General features: G+C 49.8%; 1 long non-coding RNA gene across 1 annotated transcript; it reads left to right on the top strand.

Moving 5' to 3' along the window:
- The first annotated feature begins 688 nt into the window (after window positions 1-688).
- Window positions 689-9,117, top strand: LOC116862581. Its single transcript, XR_004381660.1, has 3 exons — window positions 689-1,241; window positions 8,914-8,975; window positions 9,091-9,117. It is a non-coding gene; the product is annotated as an uncharacterized LOC116862581 (long non-coding RNA).
- The last annotated feature ends 881 nt before the right edge of the window (window positions 9,118-9,998 follow it).

Here is a 9,998-nt window from a genome sequence, read left to right on the forward strand (position 1 = left end):
GGAGTTATTGTTGATGCTGTTATCATGTGGTTACTGAGTGAGGATGTTAAGGCCTTGGGAAGGCAGCACCCTGCCCCAAGACCCAGGAGGAAGTAGGACACTAGCTCCTGTCTAGCCTGGTCTGGCAAGGACGTGAAGCAAGACTGGAGGCCAGGGGGTGAGGGACCTGTTCCCAGTGAGTCAGGATTAGAGAGGAAGTCATGGGCAGATAGGAATGGAGGGGAATATTGGGTCCTAAAGCTTGTGTCCCTTCTCAGATGACAAGAAAGGGACTCACAGATGGTTTGTGTGGTATGCTGGTGGGGTTTGAGGTGGACTGGTGCCCCATCACGGCCCTCTGAGGGGTGACCCTAAAGGACAGTGGTGAAGAAAAGTTCCACCCAGTGTGCAAAACCTTGAGCAGTACGCTCGGTTATCAGCTTCATCTAGAAGGTGAGGTGGTCTGAGATGTGGATATTCTCTAATTCTAGAGAAGTAGGGAATGGTTTGGCTCACTGGTCAGGAGCCTGGAAGGTACAAAACCAAGATCACTGACAAAGAGGACTAGAGAAAGGTAGATGGACAGACTTCCGGAAGTGGGTACCAAATGTGCAAGCTTCTGGGTCTCCAAACCCTACAGAGCACCCAGCCAGATGCAGACAGAATGATTCCTGAGGTGAGCGCCCCTCTTCCTGTCCACCCCAAATCCGTGCACAATAGCTTTTGAACACAGTGGCCATGGTGCCAGGAATGGGGGCAATACCTGGGCCCAATACCTTGGACTCCCCCTCATCAAGACTGAGCCAGTTCCAACACTCTGAGGGCTCCATCGTTCTAAAGCAAGGTCCACGCCAAGCAGCAGGTGTGGTTCTCCTCCTCAGAAGATCAGCCGAGCTCCTGGTGGCAGGTGGGTTGCCCTGAATCCCTTCCTTCCATCCTGGAGAGCACAGTAATTCATCCTTACTAGAACCAGTGTGTGCTTGGGGTTCAAGATTGTCTTCCTTGTCCACTGTGCTTCCACGAAGAAGGCACTGTAATGAGGTCACCTCAGACTTATGCACTTTCAGCTCTTACATTTAGATTGTGACCCATTTTGAGTTAATTTGTCATATGCTAATGATGTAATAATGATATGGTAATCCATGCAACAGATCCATTGGTCTTACTTAGTTGTGCCTTACTGCCCAGAAGCAGGGGGCCTTGCAGAACAGTGGGGCAGCCTGTTGGAATGCTCAGAAGTCACCAGCAGCAACATGACACATGTGGGTGTGGGCCCTGAACTTCTGGGCATGGTGTTTGATTCGAATAGCACCGTGTCCCCCACACCTAGAAATTACAGGTCTCAGAATCAATGTGGAAGTGGAAGTGGCCCATCTCACTCTTGGATCTGCACAATTTTTGCTTCTTGTTCCCAAAACAGTGGGCTTTGCCAGTTAGAGGTCCTAGTTCCCACGAAGGCAGAACTGTACTAGGGAACACGGTAATGTCTGCACTAAAAAGGAAGTTGTGGCTTCCACCTGGCTCCTTTATGCTTCTCATGCGGGGGGCACCAAATAGCCAAAAAGGACATTCAATTCTTCGTTACCGTACCAGTCAAGGTCATTCATCCTGGTGACCATGAGGCACAAGAGCTGTGGGTGGAATACATGTAGATGCAAAAAGGGCAGGGAAGGGTATGCCTGTACCCAGCCAGGAGATTCACCGGGCATCTCCTAGAACCTTCCACCCAGTTGTAATTGACAATGGGCAGCCTCACCAAGGACAGTCCCCAAAGGGAAGGCAACCAAGGGATCAGAGCTCTCAGAGATGGAAACCTGTATCATCTCTCCTGGCAAGTAGTTGAGCTCTGCAGAGGGTTAACTGAGGGAAGGAGGAGGGAGACCATATCAATTACAGAGTCGGGACCAGCTACAGCAGTGGGGACAATGCTTGCTTCATTAACCCTCTTGTCTTTATCTTCCTTGATTCACATCTAGCGTCACCTCGAAGAGGTCTTATTTACAGTGGATTATACCTCCCTTTCTGGGGAAAAAGTAATGACAAGTTTGTTAACATGAACAAAAATGGAAACCGCATGTTGAAGTAGGGAAGTCTTATGTAATGCAGGGGTGTGAGTGGATCTCAGTGGCACAAGGGTTAGATCATACTGAGACACAAACCTTTCTTCTCGAATGCCTTGACTACTTCCCTGTTCTCTCTGACGTTGCTGCTCACCTTCGAGTGTAGATGAAAGGCCACGCTATGTACTGTGGGACCTGGTTTCTGAGTGCCGCCAAAATTGGTTGACAGAACCCAGAAGCTTGGGGTGAACCCTGACCCATGGGGATAGGATATGGTTGGAAGCTGTGGGCTACTCCAAGGTATGCTTCCTCTTTACGGTCTTCTAGAGGAGTCTGACCACAAACTGAGTATACACACTCTGGCTAAGCAACCTGCAGTGTCTCTCTTTGGCCCATATGAAGCAAGTCAACACAGTAAGGCATTGAACACCCCCTGTCTCGTGTCTTCCCCGCCCAAATTTTCCTCTTCCTCGCCCTCAGCCCCCTGGGCTTTCACCTGAATCCTGGCCACATGCTCTGTTCCTAGAGGACCTAGACAAGGGGTTTCCGAGAGCTTTCTCCCCCTGTGTGACCCACATTGGGATCAGTCCCAGAGCCGGAGTCTGACCACTCCAATGCTGCTGCTGAAACCAGAAGAATAGAGAGACCCTGTGGGGGCAGGAACTGACCAACTTCTTTGCAGAGGTGGGGCAAAGGGGTGGACATCTGAGAAAAAAAGGAGGGGAGGGTGGGCAAGAACAGCAAGGAGGGAGAGGAGAGCAGAGGGTGGAAAAGTTAAGTCCCAATGAAGGTTGTCCCCTGTAAATGGGTCTGTGTAAGAAGTTTTCTGGGAAGGAGTGGCTGGATCCAGCAGCACAAGGGAAGACAATATTCTTTCCCCAGAATGAGAGGACACACCCATCCATGCAGGGCAGGGAGTGAGTTTCTCTGAGCCCCCCAGACCTCCATATTCCTGGGTGGGGGCAGGGTCTGACTCTCAGATGATCTGGAAAAACAGTAAAAACATCAGGACTGAGCGGGTGGCACTGGGGGCGGGAGGAAGTAGCCGCAGGAAGAAGGTCCCGAGCAGCACACAGTGATTGCTCCCTTTTCCAGTGCAAGGAGGCCTCGAGGGGCTGGACTCGAGTCCAGGGACCCACCCTCTAGGCTTAGGTCTCCCACCCTCTGACTACTCCAAATCCCTCTATTCATAAACACTGTGGGGCCCATGGCACAATCCCATCTCCAGAGCACAGCCTCACATTCCAATGGAGCTGTAAGCTGCAAGAGGAACTGGCCCAGTGGCATTTGGGTGGGTGGAAGCAGGGCAGGAGGAAGTTCAGGTCAATACTGAGAGAATCTCCTCTTACCCCTGCACCCAGCCCTTCACTACCTTGCCTTTCTTTAGATATGTGGGGAGTGCCCCAGGCTAGGGGCAGAAAACTAGGCTTACAACTGTGGTCTGTTCGTTCCTGGGATATCCCAGTCATTCCACCTCCAGGCAAGGACCCACTTTTCCTGCGTTTTTGAGGCAGAAAGAAGGGCAGAGTAGAAGGATCTGAGCTCCAGCCAGTCAGCTGTGCTTGCCTGGGATACAGAAATGGGACCAGAGGGGCCCATCTCTGATAGAGCACATGGATATTTTTCTAAGGAGGAATCCATAACTGTCATCAGATTTTCATAAAAGTTTATGATCTGCCTGTGCTGTCCAGTATGGCAGCCACTAGCTACATGGGGCTGTTTAAGGGTAGATTAAAAATAAAATAAAATAAAATAAAATAAAATAAAATAAAATAAAATAAAATAATACAGCTCTTGTGGCTCACCAGCCGCTTGTCAGTGTCTTCATGACCATAGGTAGCTAGTGGCTACCATGTTGGACAGAACAGATGCAGAACATGTTCCTTAGTAAGAAAGTTCTATTGGACAGTGCTGCCCATTACAAAAAAAATTTTTTTTCCACTTTACTGAGGTATAATTGCTCGATAAATTGTATGACTTTAAAGTATACAACTTGATGATTTGATTTATATATATATTAGGAAGTGATTACCACAGTGAAGTTAGTTAACACATCAGCCCCATCACATGTACCGTTTTGCAAATATGTGTAGTCAGAACATTTAAGATCCACTGCCTAACCAAATTCCAAGTATACAATACAGTATTGTTAACTATAGTCACCGTCTGGAACTTTAGATCCCACTCCAGTAAACCTGCACAGGGAAACTGAGACCTAAAGAGGGGGTCAGCTGCCCAAGGCCCCAGTGGAAGTCAGTGGTAGTGGCAAGATGAGATGCCCTTCATAAAATATAAGATTGCATAAAAATATCTTCTTATACCTACAGCTCACTGTTCCACAACAGTCTGGGATGGCAGGAGACAGGGCTCTAGTTGGGGCTCTAGATGGGGGGAAGGGCGAGGTACTGAGTTTGTTCCTCCCCTCCCCGCTCCCTGTGTTGGGGGGGTGCCCTAGCCCTTTAGGATAAAGAAGGCTTAGAGGACTGGGACTCCCTCCCCTCCCCCATGATGACCTCATCCTCACAAAAATGTGAGAAGGGTAATGGGGAGGGGCTTAATGGAGAGCAGCTGGAGAAGTGGGTGTGTGAGTGGGGGAGGTGGTGCAGTCCTCGGGCCAGAGAAATTGGAGGTGGGGAGAGCTGTGCTGATCCTAACATTCTCCCTGCAGGCATCTTCCTAAAGTCCAAGTCTGTACCTATCACCCCATGCTTACACTCTTCTTGGAATGGAGACCAAATCCCACCCAAGGACTACAAGGGTCTACATGCCCTGGCCCCTGAGGTCTCACCCTTAATTTCAGGTGGCCTCAAACTCCCATCTCTTTGCTCTGTCTCTATTACTAGGTTTGCACTTGTGGTTCCTTGGCCTACAACATTCTCTTCCCACCCCCAGTTAACCCATCTTTCTGATCTCAGCTTAATTAAACACGGGTTCTAGGAGAGGCCTTCCCAGACCCCCCAGGCTAGGTCAGCTTCCTCTGATGTATACTCTTATACTGCTCACCTTTGTAACATTCATCTTGCTTTGTAACGACTCTACACATTTATTTGGGGGTTCTTTGGTAAATGTCTCACTCCCGTAGTAGACCAAGCTCCCCACAGTCTATTTCTGCTCATTGTTATATCTCTAAACCCTTGAACAGTGGTTAGTCCAGAAGAGATGCTCAATAAAAATCTGAGAAATAAATGAAATGATTGCATGGAAGTGTTCCTTCCTACAAGAAACATGCTCCTCAGAGTCCATGCCCACTCCAATTGGCCCATCTCATTAGGACCCAGCGAGGGTGATCATGTGCCTTCTACCTCCCAACAGGAAAGCAGGAGAACCAATGAGCCCTGGAGGCCTCTGGAGACAGTCGAGGTGATCAGGAGTGCAGGGGTGCCGGGATACTGGGTGAGGAGTAACACAAGTGGTGGAATCGATAAGATGACAACCTTGGGAGGTGGGAGAAGCATGATGAGAACAATGTGGTCCAATGTGGCAATAGGGTGATCGATGAAAACACGATCCTGGCATGTACCAGAATGAGGGAGTGATAGGTAAACTGGTTTTAATCCAGAGCCGCTGTGGAAGTGACACGCAAACAGAAATAAGGAATGGGAAACATTCACTGAGTGCTTAGAGTGAGTGCATCACACCCTTTCCATGTACCCGTATGTTTCCACAGATGAATCTTTCCAACAACCCTGTGATAGGCACTGCTTTAACCTCTCCGTTTTGCAGAAAAGGAAACCAAGGTGCAGAGAGATTAAGTAACTTGCTCAGGTCACACAGCAGGTAGAGGTGGGTCAGGAAGGGACTCTGGAGCTGTCCTTACCTGCATCATTGTACCATCCACTTTTGGGGAATAAAATGACCTCTTAAGCGATTGCGGCTGTAGTGGACCATGATTTAGACGGGGAGGTGGAAGAGCAAAGAGAGAACTGGAAAGGGGTATTGGGACATTCCCTTCCCCAATCCCCACTGCTTGGTTCTGCCCTTCTTCTGCTCACTGGCACCCCTTTTGTTCCACGCATCAGTCACATTTATTCTTACTCCTCCGTCCCTGCAAAATGCCAGCGAGGCTGAATCAAACTGCACAGTAAAGAGTATGAGTGAGAGGAAGACTGTGCTGGCCAAGGGGAGGACTTTAGGGAGGTGAGGTATAGCTGAGGGAGAAGTCCCAGACCACCGAGATTTATGACCAACACAGAAGGGTTGCTGTAGGTTGTCAGATCTTTTCAGAGATGAAACACTGAGAACCTGTTCATTTTTTTTGGTTTCTGGGCTGTGCCTTATTTTTAAACTGTGGCTCCATGCATACACTGGGTCACATGAGCTCTGCGATTGTCATTTGGATTAGACCAGGGCAGGCAGATCGGATGGTGATGGTCAATAATGGCGTTTCTCTTGCCAGGGTGAACTGGTGGGAGTCCAGGATTAAGATTTGGAGAGGGTCCTTTCCTATCACCCCGAGCCCAGCAGGCCCTGAAGGATCACAGGCGATATCCCAAAAGGGAATGGCAGTTCAGCCCAGATTCCCAGCCATGGCAGTAAAGTGAGTAAAGTGAGTTCCCTGGCTCAGCCTGGCATTGCTGATCTTGCTGTAGTAAACCCCTTGGACCATGAGGATGACGGAGGTCTGGCTAACGGGCAGGGATCCACGACAACCTCTCAAAGAGGCAGCCCCTCCAAGGGACGCTAGCCACCCACGCAGTCTCAGTCTCACTCCTCTGAACTAGTTCACCTCTCACACGACCATTCCCCTATTCTCTTTTCCTAGGTGACTTCAGCTCTTTTAGGGCATTCCGTGACCACTCTCTGTCCCCATTTTTCTTAGACCAAGAGTCCTCCCCTCATCTAAATCTTCTTGGGAGGCATATACCACCCCAAGGGAAACAGTTGACTTGCTTGCTCTACCCCACTCTAAGTACTCAGGAAAGATCAATCCCAGAACTCTGTGCTCCCCTTCCATGAGCCTACTGATCTCCCTTCTGACCACCCATTGGGGACCAGGGCAGACATCTGCTGCTGGCTTAACCTCTGAGTCCCTGTGCCTGCACACCAGACCTGGTCAGTACTCTCCCCTTCTCTGCCCAGGCACAGAGGAGGGCAGAAGATAGCCTTGACATCAGGATTCCTGGGAGTTTGGAGAAAGAGACACTGTATCCAAGCTCAGAGTCACAGAAGCTTTAGCCCTTACCTTCCAAAGCCTGAAATGTTTCCATTCACTGCCTTCATTCTCACTCATCTCTATCTTGACCTGTTTCTGCCCTTAAGGAGGTTGAGAATGGAAGAGAGAGTGGGGAAGGAAGACCCTTGCCTCTGGAGCCAGAGCTGCAGGCCCAGAGATACGCCCTCTTCTAGTTCTCAAGGACCCTAGAGTTGGCATTGTCTTTGCCCCACTGTGCTCAGGCTACACCAATCCTTTGAATTTGCTCTGTCCCCTCAGTGACAGATTAAGGGGACAAAGAGAGAGGCACAGACACAGAGGTACAGAGAGAGAAAAGGCAGAGAGATGGACACACAGAGAAGAACCATTAGAAGATTCAGAATGAAGAAAGAAATGTATTCAAAGGAAGACAGAAAGACAAGAAGAGACAGAAATAAGAGAAACAGAGAAACAGATATGAGAGGTGCATGGTAGAGAGAGACAGAGACAAAGAGAAAGTGAGAGAGCCAGGGAGAAAGAGGGAAGGGGGGTAAACCCAGGGTTCAGAGTCGCCACCCACCCCCAAAGGGTCTCAGGAGAGAGCTGGGTCTCCCTCTCTGCAGCTCAGCCCTGACACTCTTAACTCAGGTATCCTTAATGTGGAGTCACTAAACTTGGATGGGAAAAAATATTATTTTCACTAATCTCTAGCTGAAATTTAGCATTTCCTTCAATTATGAGAGTAGCCACAAACCAGTCGTATTAGCCATAATTATGGCTTTGCCACCAATAAAGATCACTTATATTTTTGTATCCTATTACAGTATTGCAGACATTTTGAAATATCATTTATGCTCCTCACAGCTTCAAAATTATGTGAGGTATCAACCCATTGCTAGATTTTATTTAAAGCATTAATAAAGAAGCACATATATTATGGTATCACATTAAAATAGTTTTACAACTGTATTACAATATAATTGGTTTCCTTTGTAATCCTACATATTTCATTTTATGCATTTTAAAGCATTATTCTGAGACTGGGTACCTAGGTTTTACCAGATTGCCACAGCGGAACTTGACACACAAAAGGTTCAGAACTCCTGCATTTAGCTCCTGATCAGGACCCCCCAAAACCTGTCCCTCCAAAATCCCTGTGCCCCATAGTAATTTACCTGATTCCTTTCTTTTGTGGAGTTACAGGGAAATGTGGGAGAGAAAGGGAGCCAGGGGCTGGGAGAGGGATGGAGAGAGCAAAGGAAGGAAGGTTGGGAGGAAGCATCCCGGACCCCTATGCAGTAGAAGGAAAGTTCATCAAGGGCACAGGGGGGACTCTTGAGTCAAGGTCAGCTGTCAGAGGAGTCCCATTATTTTCCAGGAATGGGCCTACCTTAGGATGTCTACTAAGCTTGGTCACTGGCTGGAGACAGCCCTGTGGGATGCTGGCCTTAAACCAGGAGAGAATGGATTTCAGAGAGAAGCAGCTGAGGTCTTTGGTCAATTTTCAGTCTTTAGAGTAGGAGGTGGGTGAAGAGCATTCTCCTGGCCCCACAGTTGCCCATCCAGAAAAATGGCTCCTTATCTGCAAAATGGAGGTGATAAAATCCCCTATCTTAAGAGTTGTGAGAATTAATGGAAACTTGCAAAGCAGTATTTGCACAGGGCCTGGGACAGAGTCAGCTCTCTGTCAGTGGTAGCCATTACCATGGCCATTTTAATGATTAATTATTATCACTCTCTCAGAGAGAAGAGCTGCAGGAGGCTGAAGATGGCACATCCTCTCCAAGCTGGAGCAGCTGGGAGAGGTGGGGACCACTTGTCCACACTCCCTTTACCTTCTGCTGAGGCAGGGGTCTTCCCCTAGCTACTGACAGCTCCTGTGTCTGCTGACTCACAGCCAACTTCCTCTCATACAAACAGGAAAACACAGCCAGACAACGGTGCTCGGTGCTTGCCTCCTCCCCCCTAACCCCAGAGCTAAGCCAGTCCAGCTGTGAGGGGGAAGTGCCTCAGGTTCTGGGGGACAGACTCCAAGGCTGGGGCTCCAAGCAAGATTTGGGGAGAGGAGAGGATCCATTTCTCTTCAGGCAACAAAGAATTACCCCAATTGCTGTAAGAGAATGAGAAGGGGTTTCTCCCAAGGAAGAAAAGAGTGCTTCCTGGGTCACTGTGTTTGCAAGGCACCAGGCTTGTCCTCAAAAGGGCAGTCTCAAGCCCTGGTTTGGGAGTAGGAGTGTGGCCTTGCTGCCGTTCACCTCTGAGAAGAGACTTAGGCATGGCCCTTGGGGAGGGAGAAGCGGATGGGGACTCCTCAGCTGGGCATCTGCCCCTATCCCCCCACCTCAAATCGCTGGGCTGCCGCTGAAGGGGTCCCCAGCTTGGAAGGCTATGGCTCTCAGAAACTTCTGGATGCTTGATCCTGTCCTCCCATTAACAGGGCGCTAGGGTCCAGCCACCGTGCTGGGCGTGGTAGACGGCCTGCCACTCTGGGGTCTTAGGGCCAACCCCTCGGCCTCCTCTTTTGGCACGACGGGGAGGGAACAGTAGATGGGATGCAAAGCCGTGCTCCACACAGCGCCCTCCTTTTTGCGCTGGTTCTACCCCTGTCCCACCTCCGTTCTGGGCTCTGCCCCTTTGTCCCTCTCTCTTAAGTCTGTCTTGGCCTCCAGCCCTGTTCCGGTCCCTTTCTCGGCCCCTGAGAGGTTAGAGCTGGCCAGGCCCCGAGATAAGCGCCGCGGTTGGGTAAGGAGCCCCGACCTTTTGAAGGCCGGCGCTTGCACAACGAGCGGTGGGGAGCCCGGGGAGGGAACCCGCCGGCGGGGCGGGGC

The sequence above is a fragment of the Lontra canadensis genome, unplaced genomic scaffold (assembly GCF_010015895.1).
Source record: "Lontra canadensis isolate GAN:19392208 unplaced genomic scaffold, GSC_riverotter_1.0 scaffold270, whole genome shotgun sequence".
Taxonomy (NCBI): Eukaryota; Metazoa; Chordata; class Mammalia; order Carnivora; family Mustelidae; genus Lontra; species Lontra canadensis.